Source organism: Triturus cristatus, chromosome 5_1, assembly GCF_964204655.1.
Source record: "Triturus cristatus chromosome 5_1, aTriCri1.1, whole genome shotgun sequence".
In the NCBI taxonomy this organism is placed as follows: Eukaryota; Metazoa; Chordata; class Amphibia; order Caudata; family Salamandridae; genus Triturus; species Triturus cristatus.
The window spans coordinates 681,508,277-681,534,446 of NC_140587.1; the positions used below are offsets into that span (position 1 = coordinate 681,508,277).

The 26,170-nt window shown below is 44.4% G+C and overlaps 1 protein-coding gene across 1 annotated transcript in view; it reads left to right on the forward strand.

Moving 5' to 3' along the window:
• Window positions 1-26,170, forward strand: part of LOC146831362 (uncharacterized) — a 1,121,174-nt gene that overhangs the window by 985,541 nt on the left and 109,463 nt on the right. The gene's annotated exons all lie outside the window — the stretch shown is intronic.

The window sequence follows — 26,170 nt, forward strand, 5'->3', positions numbered from 1 at the left end:
TAACTTTCTTGTCAGACCGCAAGTATTTCAAAGGAAAAAAGTCTCCACATGTGTGTCACGAAGGTGATGTCAACTAGAGAAACTATGATGAAAGAACTGGTAGGGCACCTCTCACTACCTTGACTGTGCATAGACAGGCCTCAACAGAAAGATTATTATTTACCCTTAATCTTCAAAATTCAAATTAGGAACGCACAGTCCTATCTGACATCTTTAAGCATGTAGATGTGTCTCCAAACTGCAGCAACGAGAGAGAAGGTGGGAGGGGGTTAAAGAGAGAGAGAGTGGAAAATAGAGGAGGGCGAGGGTTGCTAAGAGAGAGGGAGGAGGAAATGGGGGAGAAGAGGGGGAGAGAGAAGGAGAGGTGTGAGCAAGACTGCGAGGTGAGGCTGAGAGAAAGATGTTCGAGCTAGAGGCAGAAGGGATTGCAAGAGAGTGAAAGAGAAGAGGCTGACAGAGTACGAGAACGATAAAGATAGAGAGCGGGGTGCAGAAAACGAGGGGCGGGTGCAAGGAAATGGAAGGAAGAAGGTGAGACAGTGGGAGAGGGGGAACAATAGAAAACGAGCAAGCGAGGGAGAATGCAGGAGAGAAACAGGGCGAGAACGAGGGAGAAGTTTTAACTGCAGAGTTCTGGGGTAGTAGTAGTATCTGCCATTGTTGTGATGTAGTGCGTCGGATCGGTCTGTGTGTAGCGTGTGGTAGTAGCGGAAGGCCTTATCTTAATGTACGGTGGGTGTGGTCTGTCCGTGTTTTGGTGCAGGGCGTTAGTAGTAATGACAAATATGAGGCAGGAGTCCGAATAGTGGGATTGCACTCTCAAATTTGCTTGAAAATGCACCATTTGCCCTCTCATATTTTCAAAATTTTCTCGGGGAGGGGGGAACCCCCCCGTAGGTGGTTCATCCTCGCTTGCTACGCTCACTCGCCGCAGTGAAGTATGACAATTGTTTTACACCCCACCACTTTCAAATGTCACCAGTCGCCACTGCATAACACTTTAACAGACTTTCTGTAGCTTATATTGTACAGCTACTCAGCAAGCTGCAACTTACAACAAAAAACAGCTTATTGTTAATCACATAGGCGAAATCTAACTCAATGCTGGTTCATTTAACGAGTTTGTTATTTGTATCCAGTTACCTACAGATGAAATACCAACAAAATAGTAACACAATATTTTATTCTTTTAAGCCACACCCCAGGGCTCACTGACCAATTGCACTCTGGTTCACATATTCCATACTTCTTAAAATGTAATTGGACTGCTGCTCCTTCGATTTGGAATATTGGGCCACTTAGTGTCCCCTTCTACACATTAGAGACTTATAATAAGACTCATTTTTCTAAATATTACTTAGTTTTTATCTCTGCTGAGATGGCATGCCTTTACTGGAATTGTAGTGCATTGCAAATGGGATTATCATGCATATGTACTAGCATGAAATTTGAGTGTAAACAAGTTAGTGCCGTTACTTAGATATAATTCTCATAATGGCAGGTTCACGAATTTTGAAATGCATCTGAATAGTAATAGTGCAAACTATGAACATGATTTCAGAAATATCAGTTTTACTACAAACAAGATTATCTACTGTGGTTGTGTAAGTGAAGCATTTCTCGGAGAGATCCCCATGTAACTTATATTTTGCCTTATTTACCACTGACTTTAGGAAATAATACCTTCGTTTTTATTAGCTATTTGCTGGGCTAATTTTCTTCCCTTTCTTTTAATTTCTAAATGTGTGAAAGGGAGCTGGTTTTGAAGAGTAAAGCCCTATAAACGTTCTTGCTGCATTTGGTTCACGACTGTAGGTTATGAGGAGCATTTTAAACATGAAAAGGCCCACACATTCCCGAGACTTAGTATGGTCAATCAAGAACATTTACATTTTTCTTCATTAAATACAACGCATTTTTCAGAATAATCCACTTGCCAACTTGTGAGCACACCAGCCGCTTTTTATATACATTATTCCCATGAAGCGTGAATTTCTACCTCAATACCCTGCCTCCTAGCTTTAAAAAAAAAAGTGTCTGATAATTAAACCTGCAGAAAGCAAGAGGCCTGCAGACCTTATTCATCCCTCTTGAGCAATGTATGGTAAATCTGACCACAGATAGCCAGTGTGCAATGTTAATTTAAAATGATAAAGCTTGTTAATTTCCCAAAAATATATTCACGACTAATGATGCCGAAAGCTAGTGTGGCAGCAATGAGAAAATACATATTGATCATTTTAAAACTGTTTCAGAGTTAAAGCTACAGAAGGCCTTTCCAGCCAAAGTAACTGAGTTTCATAAATCAAACGAGTACCTTTGACCCACCTTTTCAAACTGATCAGTGTGTTGCACTTCTGACAATCCCTGGAGTTAGGGAATATTGTCCCTATTTTTTTATGCTCCTTACTTAAGTCAAGCTTTCAATATCCCACCGACAGATTCACAGTGCTAGTTTTATTACATTTCAGTTAAACACTGCACACCAATGAGTTTCAGTCTGCCCCTGTCAGCTACCCTGGCTTCAGCCATGCACTCACAGGTATGCGCAAGCAGAGACAGGCACAAACACGTGGTCATTCAAACACACTTACACACGTTCAAACATTCGCACATACAAACATGTATCTCATGGACCAAACTCCTCTTCCATATCCAGGCACTTACGTCATATGTAGATGGCTCACTGTGATATCGCACCTACTGAGACGGTCCATCTAGTCTGTGTGTCACCCTGTGGTGCAGGACACAGCAGCGGGTGGTGGGTGGAAGGTCTTGCGGTCTTCAGCGACTGTAAACACATGGTGCTAAGACGTCTGCCTAGTTCAGGAACCATACAATTGCTGGTTGCAGCTCTTCACCTCCTGAACTCTGCTGATGCCAAGCACCAACTCAGATCAGGACTGAGACTCACGTGGGAGGCCAGGAGTCAGCTAAGCTAAAGCCATGGTTGTGAAAAAAATGGCAGTGGTGTCTTAAGGAACATAGAGCACCAATAGGTCCTTCACTCTCTGTACCTACTGGACTCCATCTCTCCCTCTCGCTGTCTGACCATATTAATGTTCAGCCAATGAGAAATAGAGGTGAGTTCCAGAAGGCTGGTCTTAGGACACATCCGTGCTAAGGGGCTACTCAAGTGCTCTCCCTGAGCCCAGGAAACGATCACGTTTACGGCACCTGTGTGCCCTCAACTCTACCTCACAGATCCACACTTCACCTGATAATTCTAGGCGCTATTGAAGTCACCCAGTTTGGCATGTTCAGTGTGTGACCTTTCATTTTTCTGATGCTTTTCTACTCCCAGACTTGGTAGTGGGAGAGCAGCAGACTGGCTGTCAAGGTCCTCCTGCTTCCACTGACAGACCCCGAGCGACAGCACCCCAAAGACGCGCATCGATGGGCTTCCCCTGAGGAAGAGGGGAACTTCTGAGCTCTGTGCAGGGCCGGCTTTAAGGCAGTGCGACTGGTGCGGCCGCACTTAGCACTGACCTGTGGAGGGGGGCGCTGTGACCTGAGGGGGGCACTGTGCTTGGCAATATCTTAGGAGAGATGAAGGGCGTTTTTGCAGGTGGTAGTGAGTGGATCCGAGGAGGCGGTCATGGGACGTGGGGGCACAAACAAGGATTGTCGACCGGGCACCACCAGTGCTAAAGCCAGCCTTGGCTCTGTGCTCCAGACACCTTCTAATTGCATAACATATCTATTATTCTATTTGTGTAGGTTTGCATTTGCAAACATATCTACACCTGAATGCTGTTTGAAGACAAGTTGGTGTTTTGCTGCGTGAGGATTAAAATGGCGGTTTTATTAACTGCTGTTGGGAAGAGCTGCCGCCAGTGCATCGCAAGCAATGGGGTAACCCAGTATCCCTCAGAAACTGGGTAGACTTATATCAAAAATACAATGGTTCTGTCGGGTAAAACCATATCCTGCTGGATATACAGCAAGATGTCTGAATGAATCAGAAGTGACACAGAGACCAAGAACCCTCAATATCCTTATACGAATTCATTCATTTATAAATTTTGTCATCAAAGATCATTTGCAAAGGCCATCACAATACAGAGACATAACAAATAATGACCAAAGTGAAACTTAGTGCTCAGTGAGATAAGGTGCAAGACAAAATACAGTGTAATTGTACAAAAATATCAATTATTAATGGCCAGCAAACCCAAAATTCATAGTAGTCATGCAAACTAAAGCAACTCAATAGTTAAGGCAGGCTCTAAAAACTGGTCCGGGGAAATTGTCGACGTTTCAACCCTGTTGATGCACTACTAGTAAGTCGGTGCGGGTCTTCATCAGGACAAAAGTAACAAAAAGATGGCCTGTGGAGAATAAATTAACTTAGAGTCAGAAGTGTCACAGGAAACTGAAAAACTTTCACTAAAGGGTAATTTGAGGTGGTGTCCCACTCACCTATACTCTGGGCGGGGTATTCAATCCTTTCCGCAGATAATGATTGAATGTATCTATAAATGAGTAGAATAAGTTCAAAACTCCTACTCATCAAACTCGTAAAATTACAGAGCTATTAATATAGATTTGAATAGTATTCGTGGCAATTGAAGCTCACCTCAATATTGAACGTCGTGATTATGACTCTGTCACGAGATTAATAATTTGTCTATTGCTTCTCGAGAATGGTCCAAGATGATCCAATCTAAAAGCCATTAAGTTAAAAGGATACAAATTATGTAATAAATCATACTCGTATCCAACTATTCTTCATTTACATAGTAATATTAAAATTGTTATAAAGGAAGTGCTAATGGTGCTCACCTCTTGAAGCTCAAATGAGGCAAAAAAACGTCACTCAAATTGCTGTTACACTCGATCTGTCAAACAAAGATTGTGAATTAGGTATACGCTATTCTAACTAAGCTTAATGTTATGGGTGTTCCAGAAAAGCTCTAGGTCCTGAGATTACCTGGGTCCGAGTGATTGAGAGGAACGGCATGCAAACGTCTCAGCTCGTCCGCGTCTATCGAAAGACGCGTTCGAAATGAGCATTGTATATATAACATCCATTGCGCATGCATCACTGCGTCCATTGGCTGTTGCTAGGAAGCGACGTCTATGCACGTCATCACGTGATCGTTGTCCTGACAACATAGAACGCCCAAGGTTCATGTCCTTGCCAAACCCTAATGAATTACATGATCGTTACATCAATCGGGCACTGTTCTGAGGTGAGCTCACTATTCCTCAAAAAAGGAACACACGGGCCGCCAGACGTTAAAGGCAGCACCCTCGTTATGTTGATCCTAATGCGCATGCGCGTCATATAGGCGTTACGGGGCAACCGGAATCAAACAGTTATCCGTGATACTTATCGAGTATGCACGCAAGGTGCTCTCAATCTACAAACTATATATATGCGCCAAGAGAAAAAAAGTCTCGCCATGAGTTAGATGACACGGGAGAATTCCTTTGAAAACATCAATCCCTGTCATGTGATTTGCGATGTTATTCGTAAAGTCATATATCTCACATGAATTACATCCCATTTTTCAACCGATAATTGACAAATGTTATTCATACATTCAAGACAATCCCTTCAGATTCTGGTGTTAAAGCAATTCAATCACGATAGGATCATAATTACAATCGAAATTGCAATGTTCAGCATAACTTCATACAAGTAGTTGGTCACATATAGATCTGTAATAATTGTTCCACTAACAAGTCTACTAGGATTTAGATATACTCCCATCTGGTAAAGCAATACGGAAATCATTATATAATGCCAGATTTGTAAAATTGTATAGTCATTGTGAATTATACATTACATACATAGTGGGAGGTGTAGATTCGTTAACATGGGTTGGGTGGAAACTTCCAACCGTACAATTGATCATACATTTTCAAATGCTAACCAGAACAAGATTATAATTGCCCCATCTGTCTTGTTGTCTCCTCCATCTCATTCAACCCATGGTCTATCAAGTCAAGCTGATGTATCCATCTACATTCTTTATAGTTCAAGCACCTCGTGACTGAACCACCCCTTACACTAGGAATAATCTTCTTAAGTACCCACCATGTAAGATTGTGTGGAGCGTGCTGGTGTGTCATATAATGATCAACTAAGGGTGCCCCTTGTACCTTACATCTTATCCTGCTCATGTGCTGTAGGATCCTCACTTTTACTTTCTGAGTGGTTTGGCCAACGTATATCAACCCGCAGGGACATCTGATGGCATATATAACGTTGGTACTGTTACAATTTGTAAACTGTGAGAGTGTATATGTTCTGTTGGCGTGTTCAAATGTAGTGCCCACATAGCATAACTCACAGGCCTTGCACTGTCCACATTTGTGATGTCCAGTTACTGGAGGAAGACCGAAGTGACCTCTAAGGTCCACTGGTTTTGGTTCTTCAAAGTATGCACTGACCACTGTGTCTTTGATGTTTTTCCCCCTCTTGAAGGCAAAAATGGGGTTCTGTGTGGTCTGGATTTCACTTGCAACCAGGTTCCAATATTTCTTCACGATCCCTTTTATTTCGTTACTCCTGGTGTTAAATGTGGTGACACAAACCATTTTGTCTGTTTCTTTAGTTCTCTGATTGATCTCCAAAAGTTGTTCCCGGGGGCAATACCAGGCACGTTTTTTAGCTCGTTTTAGTAGTCCAGTAGGGTATCCCCTCTCTTTCAGATGGCTAGTTAATATCTCGGACTCCTTGAAATAGTCGGTTCTCCTCGAGCAATTTCTTCTGAGTCTGAGATATTGCCCGTACGGGAGGTTATCTCGCAAGCTGCGTGGATGGTGCGACTGATATTTCAATAGTGAATTCCTCTCCATTGGTTTGCGATACAAATCGCTATACAAAGAACCTTCTTCGACTCGGAAGGTGACATCCAAGAAATCTATGGCCTTGTTGTTACTGGTCATAGTAAACTTGATGTCGTCAGATCTCATATTCAACCAAGAGAAGAATTCATTCAAATCCTCATTACTTCCAGTCCAGATCATTATGATGTCGTCGATATATCTTTTCCATACCGAGATCGAATTGAGGTATGGATTTGCATGATTGTATAGATGTTCCTCCTCATAATAATCCATATAAATGTTCGCCAGGCTCGGCGCATAGGTTGCGCCCATGGCTACTCCTTTACATTGGAAGTAGAACTGTCTTTTAAATACAAAGAAATTTTTGTTCATGGCAATCTCAAGTAGGGAGATTAGAAAGTCTGTGGGGATCCAATGAGGCCTTGGTCTGGTGTCTAAAGTTGTTCTGATGACTCGTAGTGCAGTATCTTGAGGAATCGATGTATAAAGTGATGATACATCCAGCGTAACCAAGATTTGAGTTTGTATATCATACGCTTGGCCTTCCAGTAGTTGAATAATATGCATTGTATCTCTAACGAACGATTTTGTCTGAGGAACAAATGGTTGCAAAAAATGGTCTATAAATTGGTTAAGTGGTTCCAATATAGACCCGCAACCCGATACAATTGGCCTGCAGGGTGGTTTAACAATCCGCTTATGAATCTTCGGCAGCGTGTATATCGTTGGTATTCTCGGTTCCTTTTTGTTTAGAAAATCATGCTCTGATTGGCTCAAAAAACCATCAGCAAGACCTTTCTTGGTAACTCTTGCTATCAAAGATGTAAGTACAGGGGTAGGGTCTCTTGGAGTCGGTTGGTAGCTATCACGCATCCCAAGTTGAAGTCCCAGTTCCTCCACATAGTCGCTGGTGTTTTGTAGCACTACCGCACCCCCTTTATCCGCTGCCTTGATTACAATTGAATTATCTTGACTCAGTGAGTGCAGTGCTAATTTCTCTTCCTTAGTGATGTTAAATTTTATATATTTCTTCACGTCAAGGATTTGCATCGTTTCTTGAAGTACAATCTTTTCGTAAGCCAATATTCTCTCGCTCATCATGTATGCCCCTGGTGTAAAAGTTGAAGGCGGTCTGAAGCCAGTAGCCGAAGGGGTCGGATTGTAAACATTTCTGCTGAAATAATATTTCAATCTGATCTTTCGAAAGAAACGCTGAAGTTCAATTTTCAGTTGGAATGAATCAGTAATCACCGTGGGTATAAAGGAAAGTCCCTTTGAAAGTACCTCTCTCTCTGCACTTGATATGGCATGGTCTGATAGGTTGACTATGGGATCCAATGCATTCATGTTGTTATTGTTTTGATAATTCGTCAAGTCTGTCGGATTCTCTGGGTCTCTGTGAACAGTACATGTGCCTAAAATGGTTGGATGATTTGGCATGTCATTCAAGTCTGTAATGGGAGAAATGTGTAATGTAGTATCTACCATCTGTATGTCTGTCTCCTTGTGGAGATCTCACCATGCGCCTCTGGTTGGTAAAACCGAACTCGTGATGCAGCTTGTTCGGTATTCCTGTCTCTGCCCCATCCTCCACGTCTCTCCCAGTTCTGTGATCTCCCCCGTCCTCTGTTGTGTGGACGATAGCCCTCTCCTAAAAAATGTGCACCCTGATTGGACTGGTGACTAGTAGAGGGTCTATCTGAATCGGAATCTGTTCCACTACCTGCAGAAGAGTTGGAAAAAGTATAGAATCTCCTAGGGCCCTGTCTACTTTTATTCGTAAAGAAACCCTGACTGTCCTGTTGGTAATAGTCCTCTGAAAGGTAGGGATATGTGATGTTCTTGTCGTAATTTCTCAAATCACGAGATAATTTGTCGAGTTTCCTATTTAAAGTTATAGTATTGAATTCTGTAAGGGTTTTTTCAGCTCGTTCTAATGCCTCCCTTGCATTGGTGAGTGAAGTATCCTCGAGAATCTCTTTCTTCAAATCCGCAATCTCCTGTGCAAGTTTCTTAACATATTCAATTGCAGTTTCTATTCCCAAGACCATCCAATGTCTAGAACAGTTATTCGCTATAAAGCTGAACCCTTCTCTAAATTTCGGGACATCAATGAATATTGCCGGTTCTATGCGGATTTGCAAACCCTTAGGGATTATATTTGACTGTAAATACTTTGTTAGGACATGTCCATGTAAACGAGATCTAATCATTTTCTTTTCAAGTCTCTCAATCTTAGCTAGTTTTTCATTCAGGCTTACATCTAACGTGCCTCTATCCGACCCTAATAGAAAACTTGAGGCACCCTGATCATGAATTAGTTTAGTGATGTAATCCTCACTATAAGATAGCGTTTCTCTTTCAGACATACTCAGAAAAATGTACACAATAAACAATTACAATATTCCACGAACAGAACCATTGTATTTTTGATATAAGTCTACCCAGGTTCTGAGGGATACTGGGTTACCCCATTGCTTGCTGAAAACACATTAGTGCAGGTGATTACCTGTGAGGGTTTTTACTCTCATTTGTTTGTTTGTTCGTGGAATATTGTAATTGTTTATTGTGTACATTTTTCTGAGTATGTCTGAAAGAGAAACGCTATCTTATAGTGAGGACATGCTAGGCCCAAGGGCAGGGTGCATTGTAAGGATAAGGTAGGACATGCCCTAGTGTGTGTGGCATGTTCTAATAGTGAATTGCAGCCATTTTCGTTTTTCACTATTGCAAGGCTATCTGTTCTCCATAGGCCAGAATGGGCAGTTTGGTTATTACATCTTATAATCTTAACTGACTCAGAGAACATGGTGGAAATTCGAATTTAGTATGCCTGAACTCAGAATGATAAAATACATCTTTTAGTGAAGTTGGTTTTAACATCCTGTGTTTGAAAATGCCACTTTTAGAAAGTAGGCATTTTCTTGTCTAACCATTCAAACCTGCCTCTGCTAGGCTGTGTATTCCTTGTCTGGAGTTTGAGTGACAGGGCTGGGGAGTTCCAGGAGACAGGGTGAGGTGTCCCAGTGGTGAAGAGAGATCTGCATCTAGATGGGTGGGAGGCGTTGCACCTGGGACCTGAATAGGGCTGTGCCTTCCCTCCACAATGCTGGCTCCACCTCCTGTGGTGCATCTGATGTCTCTGCCCTGCACTCTGAAAAGAAAGGAGCCAGGTAAACAAAGTGCTACAGGACTGACCAGAACCGGTTTGAGCAAGGCAAAGGCCTTCAGAGGACAAAGGATTTTTGAGTATAAATATTGGGACCCTGATCCCAAGAATTTAGATCACTTTGGGAAACAAGAAGAAACTCTGCTGAGGAGAGGAACCAAGAAGAAGCTGAGGAGGAACTATCCCTGAAACTGGGTGATTGGCCTGCAGTGGTTACCTACTGCCAAAGTGTACTTTTGCTCAACTTGTGAAGGATCTCCAAGGGCTTGGAAAATATCTTTCCTCCTGCTGAAGTCTCAGGAACAACAGACTTCACCCCCAGCTCCCCAGAGTTCTTTGGAACTGCCTGCTGCTGTTGTTGTGCCTTCTGAAGGACTGAGTGTCGCAAGGAGCTGGAAGCGTGACTCAAGAAGGAGAAGCGTGCCGCCGTCGCCGTTGCTCAGACGTGAGTCCCTTGCTCACTATGCCACTGGATTCAAGCAAGCCTGGCTAAAGATGGCTGAAATGCCAGAAATCGGTCCTAGGAAGCTTGTTTCCGGTCCAGGGAAGACATGGCTTGGTGGCTCGGGCTGGACTGTTCCCATGAGGCACAGGGTCAGACTGATTTGCATATGGCCATGTCTGAACTGGGGTGGCAGAGTGGGCTAAAGAACGGTGATGGATTAAACCCAGATCAGTTGACTGGGGATGAGTGTTTGCAATGTTCAACACTCCGTCCATCATTTCCTTTGGTTTTTGCTTTGTTCGCCATAAGTTGGCAGGGTATGCTCAGACGAGAGTCCCTTGCTCACTTTGCCACTGGATTCAAGCAAGCCTGGCTGAAGACGGCTGAAATGCCAGAAACTGGTCCTAGGAAGCTTGTTTCCGGTCCAGGGAAGACATGGCTTGGCAGTTCGGGCTGGACTGTTCCCATGAGGCACAGGGTCAGACTGATTTGCATATGGCTATGTCTGAACTGGGGTGGCAGAGTGGGCTAAAGAACGGTGATGGATTAAACCCAGATCAGTTGACTCGGGGTGAGTGCTTGCAATGTTCAACACTCCGTCCATCATTTCCTTTGGTTTTTGCTAGAAGCCAGGAATGCCACTGATGATGATAATGCAGAGGAGCAGCTGGAAGGGCCAGTGGGTCCAAGAGGAAGGAGAATCCCTTCCCCTGCCGGTAGCAGTGTTTCTGGTAAAAGTCTATCTCCAGAGGAGTTGGCAGATAGAAAAGAGTGTAGGATGCACGAAATTCAGCTGACCAAGCTCAAGTTAAATGGGCAGTTAGCATTTGAAATGCAAAGTAGAAAGTTGGCCCTAGAAGAGAAGAAGCTACAGTTTGAACATGAAAGGGTTTTGAGGGAGTTGGAGTTGAAAGCCCAGAGTTTAGAAAATGCTCCCTCTGGTGGCAGTACACCGTCAATGCCTGTGGAATCTAGAGTGTACATCCCTAAGGATGTGGTGAAGGATTTTTTAAAAAAATTATGATATTGGGCAGTGGTTCAAGGCCTATGAGGTGACCATGTCTTCCCACTGGGTCCCTGAGAAGAATTGGGGAGCGGGGTTTTGGGGGCGGTTCCTTAGCGAGGGGCGGGACACACTGCTAGACTTGCCTTCTGATGTCTATAATTTCTATCCCCACATGAAAGATTCATTGATGTCTAGATATGGTTTGACCCCTGAGATGTACAGACAGAGGTTCAGGGGTTGCACAAAGACAGCAAACAGTACCTATGTTGAATATGTCACTTTTTGTGCAGAGCATTGGATGGTTGGGTGAAGGGTAGCAAAGTTGATGATTTTCAGGGACTTCTTGATTTGATTGCATGGGAGCACTTCTCAAGTAACTGTTTCCCTAAACTACACCAGCACCTGAGTGATAGTAGGTTGACTAATCCTAGGAAGCTTGCTGAGGAGGCGGACCGCTGGGTCAGTACCAGGGTCCACAAGGGTCACGTGGGAGACTCAGCCAAGAGTGGGCAGGGTCCCCAGTAGAAGAGTGGGGGGACAAGGGTAAACAGAGGGAGTTCCATAGGAGGCCCCAAATTAATCCCCAAGGGAACCAAGGGAAAGGTTCTCAGCCCCCCCCCCCAGAAATCATCAGGGCCCCTGACAGGTCCACCTGTTCAAAGAGGGCCCCGAGATGCTACAAATGTGGAGTACTGGGTCATTGTGACAATGATCCCAAGTGTCGCCTGTTTGGAAAACCAGCACCCACTGGTGCAGCCCCCGGCAGATGGCTAGTGTAGCCCTGGGTGAGGAGATGGGTGCCCAAGGTGGGTGGGGTCCCGCAGAGATGTCCCTTGTCTCATTGGGAGACTGTGAGGTGGTCCCCAGGACACAGCTGCCTGATAACACTAAGAAATACAGGCAGTGGGTGACCATCAATGGCCATAGAGTGGAGGCTCTTAGAGACACAGGGGCCAGTGTGACAGCTGTCAAGTGTCACCTGGTGTCTCAAGAGCAGGTTGTCCCTGGAGCATTCTACCCAGAGAGTCACTGCAATGTGGCTCAGGTTCCCTTTAAATGGGGGGGTCTCTGGTACTCTTCAGGTAGCTGTGAGGCCCCCCATGGCTGTTAACTGTTTGTTAGGGAATGACTTGGAGAACTCCCCTTGGGCGAAGGTGCAGCGCAGTGCTCACTTAGAAATGTTGGGTTTGCCTGACTGGGCGTGTGTGACCACCCGGTCAATGGCAGCGAGTAAAGGTGCTCAAGAGGACCTGGAGCCTGAGAGGGAGGTCCAGGTACCTGCCGTCAAGAGTAGAGGCAGGGGGCGCGGGAAACCGGCCCCCGAAGTTCCCACGGTCCAGGAGGGAGCAGACCCTGAGGGGGATGCCTTGGAGCCTACAGGGGAACAGGTAGCTGAACTGGGGGACCTGCCTGAGCTGACCCATTGGCAGCAAGAAGGAGGACCCTCCAGGGAGGAATTCTGCAAGGAGCAGAAAGAATGACCTTCTCTTGTGGGTCTGCAGCAACAGGCTGCAGACCAGGCAGCAGGTGATCAGTCGAGATCACATTGGATTTACTGGGAGAATGACCTCCTGTATACAGAGCCTAAGGTCGCTGAGCCTGGGTCAGCCCGTGTTCTGGTGGTACCCCAGCGCTTCAGAGCCTTCCTACTGGAGCTGGCTCATGATGTTCCATTGGCAGGACATTTGGGGCAGGACAAGACCTTTGAGAGGCTTGTCACCCATTTTTATTGGCCCCAAATGCGCAGGAGTTCAGACACTCACTGCAGGATATGTCAGACTTGCCAGGTAAGTGGAAAAAGTTGGAGGAAGCACAAGGCTCCTCTCCAGCCATTCCCTGTAGTCAGCACCCCCTTTGAACGGGTGGGTATTTACATTGTGGGGCCACTGGATCCCAAGACAGCCATGGGCAACAGGTTCATCCTGGTTTTGGTGGACCATGCCACCCGGAAGCCATACCTCTGAGGACAGTGACGGCCCCATGGTGGGACGAGCACTGATGGGAATTTTCTCCAGAGTGGGATTCCCTAGCGAGGTAGTGTATGACCGGGAAACCAACTTCATTTCCAAGTATATAAAATCCCTGTGGCAGCAGTGTGGTGTAACCTATAAATTTACCACTCCCTACCACCCCCAAGGAAACGGGTTGGTTGAGAGATTCAACCAAACCCTTAAAGGCATGATAATGGGTCTTGAGGAACCCATGAGGCGTAAGTGGGATGTCCTCTTACCATACCTACTCTTTGCTTACCGTGAGGTGCCACAGAAATCTCTAGGGTTCAGCCCCTTTGAGCTTCTCTATGGACACCCCGTGAGAGGACCTCTAAGTCTGGTCAAAGAAGACTGGGAGCAATCTCCCAGGAAACCTCCCCAGGATGAATATATCTACATGCTGGCCTTTAGGAACCAGACTAGGCGTTTCAGACAACTCGCTGTGATGAATCTGGATGCCAACTTGGAGGAGACGAAGCGGTGGTACGACCAGAATGCCATTCTGGTTGAGCTTCAGCCTGGACAGAAGGTGTGGGTCATGGCCCCAGTGGAGCCCTGTGCGCTACAGGATAAGTGGACCGGCCCCTTTGAGGTTGTAGAATGCAAGAGTCCGGTTACCTACTTGGTGGACTTGCGGTCTCCCAGGAACCCCTTGAGGGTCCTGCATGTCAACCGCTTGAAGCCCCATTTGGAGAGTCCCAAGTGGGCATGCTCTTGGCAATAGATGCTGGGATGGAGGAGGAGACCGAGCCTCTTCCTGACCTCCTGTCAGCCAGAGAGCAAGATGGGTCAGTGGATGGTGTCAATCTCTCTTCCACCCTGACCCGTGAGCAACAGAATGACTGCCACCAGTTGCTGGGACAGTTTTCTGATCTGTTCTCCCTGGTTCCTGGTGTCACTAATTGGTGCGTCCATGAGGTGGACACTGGGTATAGTACACCTGTGCGGCACAAGGCCTACAGATTGACTGACAGGGTGAGGGCTTGCATCATGGAGGAGGTCTCCAAGATGCTTGCGCTAGGGGTAATTGAGTCCTCTAGCAGTCCTTGGGCCAGTCCAGTGGTCTTGGTCCCAAAGGCTGCCGCGCCGGGTGCCACACCCGAACTCCAGTTCTGTGTGGACTACCGAGGGCTCAATGCAGTCACCAGGACTGATGCACACCCTATCCCCAGAGCTGATGAGCTCATACATCGGCTAGGGGCTGCACGGTACCTCAGCACGTTTGACTTAACGTCTGGGTACTGGCAGATCGCCTTGACCGATGGGGCAAAAGAGAGGTCAGCATTTTCCACACCAGATGGGCACTATCAGGTCCGGGTTATGCCCTTTGGGATGAAGAATGCCCCTGCCACCTTTCAGAGGTTGGTCAACCAGTTGTTGGCTGGACTGGACTCGTTCAGTGCCGCCTACCTGGATGACATCGCAGTGTTCAGCGCCAGTTGGGAAGAACATCTGTGCCACCTCTGGGAAGTGTTGATGGTGCTGTGGAGGGCAGGCCTCACGATCAAGGCGAGTAAGTGCCAGATCGGGCAGGGTTCCGTGGTGTACTTGGGACAGGTAGGGAGCGGTCAGGTGGCGCCCCTGCAGCCCAAGATTGAATCTATCCTGGCTTGGGAGCCGCCCAAAACCCAGACAGAGGTGAGAGCCTTTTTAGGACTCACGGGTTACTACAGGAGGTTTGTCAAGGGTTATGGCAACATTGTTGCACCCTTGACAGTGCTGACTTCAAGAAAGCAGCCAAAGAAAGTGATTTGGACTGACACCTGTCAGGAAGCTTTTGAGGCCTTAAAAACTGCAATGTGCACAGCGCCCGTGCTCTTGGCACCCAACTTCTCCAAAGAGTTCAAAGTGCAAACAGATGCTTCAGAGCATGGTGTGGGGGCTGTTCTATCACAGATGATTGAGGAGGGCCTAGATCAATCTGTAGCCTTCATCAGTAGGAGGCTACTTCCACGGGAACAGAGGTGGAGTGCTATTGAGCATGAGACATTTGCTGTGGTCTGGGCACTGAAGAAGCTGAGACCCTACCTGTTTGGGAATCACTTCTGGGTTCAGACAGACCACAGCCCCCTCAGATGGTTGATGCAGATGAGGGGTGAGAATCCAAAGCTGGTCCATTTCCCTACAGAGGATGGATTTCATGGTGGAACATCGACCCGGTAGAGAACACGCCAATGCTGATGGTCTGTCCAGATTTTTCCGCCTTAGTGATGAGAACTCCCAGGAGGTAGGGTAGTTCTCCCCACATTTCAGCTGGAGGGGACACGTGTTAGATCTGGCACATTGGCGTGGGTCTCCATTCCATTTTTCCCTGTTGCCTCATATGTTTTGCTGGTGTTAGTTGCTCAGGGCACTGTGCCACTGCTGTCCAGTGCCACAGTGCAAGTGCTCCCTATTGTAAATTGCTCTATGATTTGTGATTCCATGATTAGTTGGTTTGGTTTACTTGTCAGACCCTAGTACAGTGCACCAGGAGTGCCCAGGGCTTGTAAATCCAAATGCTGCCGGTGGGCTTGCAGCACTGGTTGTGCCACCCACAGAAGCAGCCTGTAAAAGTGTGTCTAAGGTCTGCCATTGCAGAGCCTGCATGTAGTCTGGTACTGTCATGCTGACTGGGCAAGGGCACCCACTTGCCAGTCCCTAAACCCTCCCTTTTCTTCATATCATACAACCCTATGGTAAGCCCAAGGGCAGGGTGCATTGTAAGGATAAGGTAGGACATGCCCCAGTGTGTGTGGCATGTTCTAATAGTGAATTACAGCCATTTTCGTTTTTCACTATTGCAAGGCTACCTGTTCTCCATAGGCCAGATTGGGCAGTTTGGTTATTACATCTTATAATCTTAACTGACTCAGAGAACATGGTGGAAATTCAAATTTAGTATGCCTGAACTCAGAATGATAAAATACATCTTTTAGTGAAGTTGGTTTTAACATCCTGTGTTTGAAAATGCCACTTTTAGAAAGGTGGCATTTTCTTGTCTAACCATTCAAACCTGCCTCTGCTAGGCTGTGTATTCCTTGTCTGGAGTTTGAGTGACAGGGCTGGGGAGTTCCAGGAGACAGGGTGAGGTGTCCCAGTGGTGAATAGAGAGATCTGCATCTAGATGGGTGGGAGGAGTTGCACATGGGACCCGAATAGGGCTGTGCCTTCCCTCCACAATGCTGGCTCCACCTCTTGTGGTGCATCTAATGTCTCTGCCCTGCACTCTGAAAAGAAAGAAGGAGTCAGGTAAACAAAGTGCTCCAGGACTGACCAGAACCGGTTTGAACAAGGCAAAGGCCCTTCTGCCTTCAAACGACAAAGGATTTTTGAGTATAAATATTGGGACCCTGATCCCAAGAATTTAGATCACTTTGGCAAACAAGAAGAAACTCTGCTGAGGAGAGGAACCAAGAAAATGCTGAGGAGGAACTATCCCTGAAACTGGGGGATTGGCCTGCAGTGGTTGCCTACTGCCAAAGAGAGAAGAAAGGAACTGTGTGTGTACTTTTGCTCAACTTGTGAAGGATCTCCAAGGGCTTGGAAAAGAGCTTGCCTCCTGCTGAAGTCAGACTTCACCCCCCAGCTCCCCAGAGTTCTTTGGAAGTGCCTGCTGCTGTTGTTGGGCCTTCTGAGGGACTGCGTGTCGCAAGGAGCTGGAAGCGCAACTCAAGAAGGGGAAGCGTGCTGCCGTCGGAGCTGTTGTCGCATCGCGTAAAGTGTGTCGCCGCTGCAGCATCACATCGAGTGGAAGCATCTCGCATCATCCAGGAAGTGTCTCACAACGCCGAAGAAGCATGTCGCCATCGCAGCCATTGTAGCTGATGCATTGCACCGCATCAAGAGAAGAGTCTCGCATCGAGGAAGAAGCGTGTCGCCATTGCAACCATCGTAGTTGTCCCATTGCACCTCATCAAGAAAAGCGCATCGCATCCATGGAGAAGCGTGCCACCGTCGGAGCTGTTGTCGTCGCATCGCGTAAAGGGGTGTCACCGCTGCAACATCGCATGGAGTCGAGTCTTCTCGCAACATCGCATAAGCGTGCCGCATCTGGAAGATCTTCACGTCTTTATTCCTTTGCACCAAAATCTTCAACGCATCAACATCGTTGCAACACTTTCGTTCCCAGGCGTGTCGCATCTAAAAGGTACATTGACTTAAAGTGTCACATCTAAGAACTTAAGAGAACTAAGTTAAATTCTACCATCTAAAGTAACAGTATTGTGTATTTTTGTCGTTTAATGGTCTTGTGGTAAATCTATATAAAGAATACTTATTTTTGATATAAAATCTATGTGGTGTTCATCTGTAGTGTTGTCACTTGATTACTGTATGTGTTCACAAATGCTTTACACACTGCCTCTGAGTTCAGCCTGTCTGCTCGTGCCAAGCTACCAAGGGGGTGAGCAGGGGTTATTTTAGGAGTGTACCCCCTTACCCTGACTAGAGGCGAGGGTCCCTATTTGTCACAAGTGCATACCGGTGCCAACTAGAGACCCACAAGTCTAACACACACATACAGTGCTAGTGCAGCCTTAGGGGGGAGTGTCTTCATTTACATAGTGCCATGACCCAATGCAAACGAGCAAACACTTTGTCTTTGCCTTTTGCCAGTTTTTAAACATGGGTTTGGCAGCAAAGGAGCTGTCACTAGCTGCACTGTCTATACACCACTGTATCTGCCTCCCGAAGGTGCCCCCTTGCAAGGGGAGTAAGGGACTCCCCCAGACATCTCACTGCAAGTCACTCATTGTACCCACCTGCGGGGCGAGCTCTCACCTTTCAAATGCTGGGTGAGTTACTGCCTGCACAATGAAAGGCTGACCGGAGGCTTCACACAACTGGGGCCACATCTCAGATACAGCGTATTTTCCTTGTTTGCGCTGGTGACACCTTTTAAAGGTGCGTCCTGGAGCAAACAAGGAAAATGCGCTGTATAAAGATGAATGCACTGCCCTCAGGGCAGTCGCAATCTTGCAGTGCCCTGGGAACATCACATTCATTTGAAGAACAGAGCAGCTGCTTTGAAGCCACTCTTTGTTTCACTGTGCAGGCAGTAACCTGTCTGCACTTTGAAGAAGGATTAGATATCCCCTTGCATGTGGGTGAAGTGATTGACTGCAACCGCCTGCAAGGGGCTGTCTGGGGGATACATTGGACCCCCTTTCCTCCCTACAGATGGCGGCGGTCAGGGGGTATACTGACAGGGTTCCACCTTTTAGGTGACGCACTGTCAGTGCAACACCTGACAGCTTCTTTGCCTCTGTGCCCACATCTATAATACAGCGTGGGGGCAGAGGCAAAGGGATTCCCTCATTTGCAAGGGGTCCCACCCCCATGCAAATGAAGGAATGTCCTCCGATGATAGTGTTTTTTGCTTTATGTGCAACAGCGCTATCGGTATTACAGAAGGGGACACACTGCGTCTGTGGCCCCTTTTGTAATACCTAAGTGCCCCAGGGGGTGCAAATCGGGAGCAAACACCTGTCGCGCCCGCGGGCACTTCTATAAGAAGACCCCTGGTCTGCCTTTCAATTATGCTCTAACTAATTATAAAGTAAGGAAAATTACCCGTCACCCCTATAAACCCAAAACCCAAACACAAAAAAATAATTGATCAATTACCTTAATTAATTATCAATTAATTAATTATTATTAATTATCAACTAATTATTAATCAATTGAAAATAAATTACTTCCCACTATATACCTCTAAAAAACCCACAACTAAAATGAATTACATAATTTTCATATTTAATTGTCAATTAATTAATACATCTTATTTTACAACTAATTATTTATTTACAAATAAATTACTTATCACCCTTTACCCCTTTAACCCCCACAACCTGCATCTTATATTTACACCCCAAAATTAAAAACACAATTAACATTATAGAATCTCAATTAAATAAATATTAATAAATACAAAATATTCATTAATTTCTTATAATTAAATAACTTCCCACCCTATTCCCCAATAAACCTACAACCATCTACGGAACTAAAACATGCAAAATGTAATTAGAATAAAATTAATAACTACAAAAAATGTAACACATATATAAAAAACATAAACAATACTTATGCAAAAAATACAACAAAAATATATACTAAAATATATAGCACTAATTAAAAAATCGATATTTTAAAAAACAATATTTTTGCAAAGGATATAAATTACTTCTATATTTTGAACATCGATATTCCTTACCTTAGAGTCGATATCTTGACATCCCTATTTCTGTGTTGCGATATTTAAAGCTCGATATTAGTGTAAGTCGACATTTCCAACTCAATATTTTGACTGAATATTTCACCAAACCGCTCCAATTCATCTACCAGGCACGTGCATTGGCAAGGAGAAAAAATACAAAGTCATGAAAAGGTAATCAGGCAGGTAGTCAACAATGGAGGATAGAGGAAACAATGGGCAAAATGGAGGCTAAATGTGAACGGCGGCTCCCTCCTCCTAGGAAAGTTGCTTTTTATACTACAACTTGTCCATTTGTGACATTAATTGTCACATACAATGATCTGATCATCATGTGACCATTCTTCTGCATATCAGGTAAACATTTGATACTCTAACGTATTTGCTCATGTTGCTTATGAGAAATGACTGTCCATTTCATCCTCACAGGTTAGTTGACAAAGAGTTTATTTACTTTGTTGCCCTTCATGTATTAGGTCGAAGGGTCAATCACTCACAACGAAGTATTAAAAAAGTGTCTATTCATTTAAAAATGTTGCATATAAAGAGAAGAGATAAAGCAACATTTGAGGAAAAGTACCAAAAGTCCACTACCATGCTATGAAATAATGCAGCCAATGGAAAAAAAACATTTTAATGCATTTTTAAGTCAGTACTTCCTATTTAGAAAAACTAACTAATAATTAAGTTCTAGCAAAATGAAATAAATCATGTATATCATGTGAGGAAATAATTGTAACATTTGGCAGTGATCATTGCATCAAAATGTTCAACTCTAATATGTTATAATACTACATATTGATAAGTACATACTTGCAAACTATTCTTAAAAAACATTATAATGTTATAAGTTGTTTTAGGAAATCATAGACTCTAATAATATCAAGCAATTATGTCGCTATGGTGCATTACAATGAAGGCAATTGAGATACTAACTTTCATCATTAGTATTTGCACAATCGCATGCAACACTCATTTGTTACATAGATATACTGCTTCAAATTCATAATTTAAGTTATTTTGCATCATAGAAAACTTTTCCATCAATAATCTTTTATAACAACTTTGTTAAAGTAATAAGGTAATCCGATAATAAACATGTTAAACTCGTTGCATCTTGATCATTCTATTTCTACAAATCTAAGCACACTTTTATGGTGCTGGTACTTCAACTTTTCTCAGTGTTAGTTGTTTTTCTAGATGTGTACAAAATGTACATTATAGTTTTATTGTCAAAATCAGATGTTATATCTTATTAAAAATGTCAGCTTTTACACTGCATCAGATGCATGTGAACACCTACGCTTAACCCATTGAATGCCTCCCTGGGACAGAGTAACGCAAGGTAGTGACTTGTGATGCCTTGTGTAAATACAGATTTACCAAGCTACGCAAGGTGGCCTTGCGTGGCTTGGTATATCTCTTTCAAGTTTTTGCCAACCTGCATTCACTTACATGGCACAAGAGCAACACAAACCCTTTGATATATGTGCCCCTGAGTGAGAATTAGCATGATATATTTGTGTCATCTCTCCTACACCTTTTACAGGTGTGAAATAAACATCCCCAATAAGCTTTGCCCAAGCATCTACAGGTGTTTCAGTACATATTACAGGTTTCTTATGCGACATTGTTGTAAAGATCTGTGTCTCCCATCTATTATTGATCACAAGGAAGATGCTGGTGAAGAAAACAGTGTATTACATTTCCAAATTATGTAGAAGTAGAGCTCACTAGCCAGTGTCCTGCATTCAAGGATATTGATCTCCAACTGGCAATTAGGAAGAGAAATAGTACCAGAAAACACAGGCACTGGTATGATGAATTTACGAGGCCTGGGCGCGAAATTCCATTCTGCTTGCAGAATTTGCGGAATTTGGGTAATTTTGTGTTTCGCGGAGAATGCGGAATTGTCAAAAATTCCGCGATCCGTGGCTTCTTAGAATTTTTTGCTTGTTCGCGCTTTCAAAATGCGTGTTCGCAAGATATTTCTTCCCGAGCACGCAAACAGCGTTCGCGAACAGAAAAAAAGCATCACGAACGGGCAGAACAAGCAATTTCGCGTGTTCGCAGAACTCTGCGTGCTCGCGGAGATTTTTTACCGTTTCGCGGAGCTTTGCGTAGTGCGACTATGCAAATTCCCCCCACCCCTAGAATTCACAAGTGTGAGAAACTGGGTTTCTGTTGCAGTACCCACCCACTTATTGCTTGGGTTTTTGATGCAACTTTGACTGAGGTGTACTGGATCCCTGCTAACAAGGTTCTTTCCCTAAAATGTACCACAATTGGCACAACGTCAGCTACTCCTGTAAGTCCCATAGTAAATGGTACCCCTGGTGCCTAGGGCATAGTTACTGAAGAGGGCTCCCTGGGGCTGCAGCATGTATTATGCCACCCCAGGGACCCCTCATTAAGGCTATGCACCCAGCCACTGCAGGCTGGTTGTCTTGGTGTAGAGAAATCCAAATAGTCGACATGGCACACAGCCCTGTATGCCATGCCCTCCAAACACTGCATAAGGTATAGGTAGATCACCGCTACTGCAGGCCTTTGGACCAAAGGCAGGTTGCACTACATACTATGTGAGGGCATATCAGCATGAGCAGATATGCCCCTACAATATCCAGTCTATTCTGAGATATTGTAAGTGCACAAGGAAGAATAAAGAGTACATGGGCTGGGTACTAGTCAAAATGAGTTTCCTAGCTCTATGATGGCTTCACTGATTTCTAAGTTGTTTGGTACCAAGCATCTTATCTTACTAAATCCTCATGTATGCCAGTGTTGGATTTATTAATAAATTGACACAGGAGACCATTTAGAGGGTCACCTGAAAACCTATTAAGCACTGTTGTGGTCTCTGACCTGTTTTTGCCAGTGTGCCACTTCCAGACATGTTTCTGGCCTCAGAGGGTGAGAGCCAGCACTCTCGGAGGACATAGACAAAGCCTACTCTGGGTGGAGTTGCTTCACACCTTCTCCAGGACAGTATGGCCTTCCTGGGTGAGACTGTTTAAAGGTGATGCCATCTTTGAGATACAACCCAGGAACCTCCAGATAGTGTGGGAAGCCAAACCACCTTTCCTGCTCCAATTTTGGTGGGAGGAAAGGCCGTTAAATTAGTTAGATTAGGGGGAGGGTCCCCACTTAGCCTACACTATCCCTAGGGCAGGGCAGGCAATGTGAACCCCTCTCCTGAAATACCACCATCTTGGGATGGTGGAAAAACAACCTATCAGGGCTAGGGTAGTGCCTCTTCCCACAGGAAGTGGTCACTAGGGGGGGTAGACACCCTAAAGGTAGGTAGCCCATTGGCTGCTACCTGTCTCCCCTTTTAACACCCCTAAATTCAGTATTTAGGTGGCACCCCAAGACCTGAACATCAGATTCAACAGAAAAGAGGAGACCAGGACAAAGAAGATCCGCTGCGCGAGAACTGAAGCCCTGCTGCAGAAGAAACAGGCACCAAACCCTGGCTGCTTCTTCTAGGACTCAACAATCACTGCTGCTGTGTCATCCTGAAAACGGAAAGGACTCCAAGAACCGTGGAGCCCCTTTAGCCTTTAAGAAATTACAAGGAAACTCCCTTGGGGTGAAGGCATCACTTCCCTGCACACCGTAGGCACAGATCGAGTGTAGTCAAGTTTGTTGACTTACTGCTCCCCCACGACCTCCATGCACGACCAAAGCAAGAAAAGGTAGAAAAGCTCTGGGTCAGATCTGTTTCTTCCCCAAGTTTGGAGACACCAGGACCTACCGAAGCCCTGGCATACCAATACACGGGGTATCTCACCCCCAATGGCAAACTCCTAGAAGTCCACTCCGGACTCCCAAAGCATCAGAAGCAAGCACCCATTGAGGGATGTCGAGTCACCAGACACCCACTTCCTGAGGGGTCCAGCTGTCCAGAGATTGCCTTTCAAAGTTGCCTGCTCCTGACCACGAGGACCTCAAAACAGACGATGCCCGGCTGACCTGTTCGCTCTGTACCCGGCCCTGGCACCAACTACCCCGCTGTGCTTCCATGGTCCTCAAGCCCCTGTGTCCTCCACCCTCAAAGAAACTTCCTGGTACTTACCTGTAGGTCCTCCTGGGCAGTGTGTTTTCAAGTGGCCCCCTTCGTCTTTGTGCTCCAGCTTCCAAGACCCTCAGCACTCTGCTCCCAGCCAATCTGGGATGCTACTGATCTTCTCCTGCTGGAACATTGGACCTGGTCCCGATAACGACCTAAAACAAGAGGGTGAATTTCTTGAAAGTAAGGCCTGAATTTCAATGCATTTTATTTCCATTGTTTCCTTTGGTGCTAAATTGAGCATAAAAGTGATATACTTTATGAACTCTGCCAAATCATAACTCCAAAAGTACTTAACTTTGAACGGTGTTCTTGGTCTTAAAAATTCTATAAAAATCATTTTTTTTTTTTTTTAATTGGTCTCGGATTTAGTCTTTTTGCGTGTATGTCATTTATTGCCTCTGTAGAATACAACAAATGCTAGCACTACCGTCTGATAAGCCTAATTGCTTGCCCACACTACCTCAAAAACAGAATTAGAATTATCTGCTTTTACTTCTGTGTACCAAGTTTGGATTCTCTCGTCTCTCCGCACAGTCTACTTCTTTTTAGGAAACTATATAGAGCCAGCTTCCTACAACAAACTCTGATGGACGCACGAGATAAGAGCTTAAATCCATATTCAAATATCATTGAAAAGCATTAAAACTACATACAGTTCCAGAAAATAAAACACCTTTTCTCCTTAAACAAATAGGAAATTACACAACAATTTGAAATTAAACTTTGTAATCACACACAAATATACTAATTTCTTGAAAATACGCCATTTAATTTATTTCTACAACATTCTACATCTTACTACCCTCACATTCATACATTTCCACTGTTTGCTCAGAACCAACAGTGTTTGCCTGAGGTAACACGCAGTGGAACATTGGCCCGGTCGTATGACAGCAAAACCTTTTTTTCAAAATTCCAACCTCGTTATTATGGACAGGATCAATTTCCATAGTGTTTAATAGGTCGCCAGATACGTGCAACTTCTAGGCAATAACTCTACTTTGAATTTCATCCGGCGGCATTAAATTATATTTGGGCCACCATCTGCCATCTGATAGTTTAACTGAGTTACAACTGACCTGAACAGCCTTGTATGGATCAACAAAGTTGAAGTAAGCTTTACACCTTCTGGACTTAATTATATTTAACATCAAACAAGAACCAACAAGATGTTTTCTTTTTAACAATACATATTTTGCATAATAGTATATTTTCTTCCTATCCTGCTTTTCCTTATCCGTAGACAAAATCCAGTAGGGGGTCATAATATACTCCCTATGTAGAAACAATACAATGAAGTTTGTTACTTAAACAATCAGGAACTTATTCCATTCTGGCATTTCTCTGTTTTAATAACTCAAAAGGTAAAGCATCTCAAGTGCTTTGTGAAGTTATTATGATAAGCTCATACCTTCTTCCATACAAAATCAATCACATATGCATAACAAGTCAAAGCAGCATGAACACACTCGCTCAGCAATCTATTGACCCTCTTACCAGCACCATTGGCCTATACAAGGAGACAGTATACTATTTGATGCATTTGTCCTTGAAAAACTGTACCATTCTGACAGAAAGTGGTTATCCTCCATTATCAGTGATATGTTCCAATGGTGAACCTTCTAAAGCAATAATGTTTTATAAACAATCAACAGCCACTTGCATGCTCATTTTCTCAACAAAATCATAATGCACTCACTTGGAGTAGTAGCCCATCAGGACTATCAAATAACATTATATTTGAAATGCTCTTAACAATGTAGCAAAATCTAAACCCAATTTATCCCAAGCATTTTCTGGGGGAGTCTCTAACTTTCCAATGTTTATTAGACAATAAACACTTCTCACAGTTATTCACAGTAGTGACAACATACCTGTCCAGAGTAGGTGTCCAAAGTGATTGTCTTAGGATTTTTGTGGTAGAAGAAGATCCTAAGTGACCAGAGTTGCCAACATAATTATTCTAAATCTTACACTTACTGATGGAAATTTTTTTACAGTGCCTTAACAAAACACCAATTAACTCGGAACAAATTTGATAAAAATGTAATTAAATCTCGCTTGAGATTTTTGATAGTTGGTCATTCATTCTGAACATACTGTTAAACATTTTTCATGACCAAATCATTCATGCAGCTCTCTCTCTCTCTGTGATTGTACCCTCACACTGCTTCACAACATCAACTATAATAACCACAGATGCATCCAAAAAGAACCCAGCTTCAGGTTCATCAGAAATTGGTAATCTAGACAGACAATCAACATACTCATTTACACCCCCTTCTATGTATGGAACCTCAAAGTTGTGCTTTTCAAATATGGAAAAAATATGACTAAGTCTTGATGCTGCACACAATCTCATTTTATCAAGTAGATATTTTAAATGGTTTATGATCATTGCAGAAGCTGGAACGTGTTCACCAGACATGCATTTAAAATGTATCTGTTTCCTAGGCACATGCCAAAGACTCTTATTCGGTGGTGCTG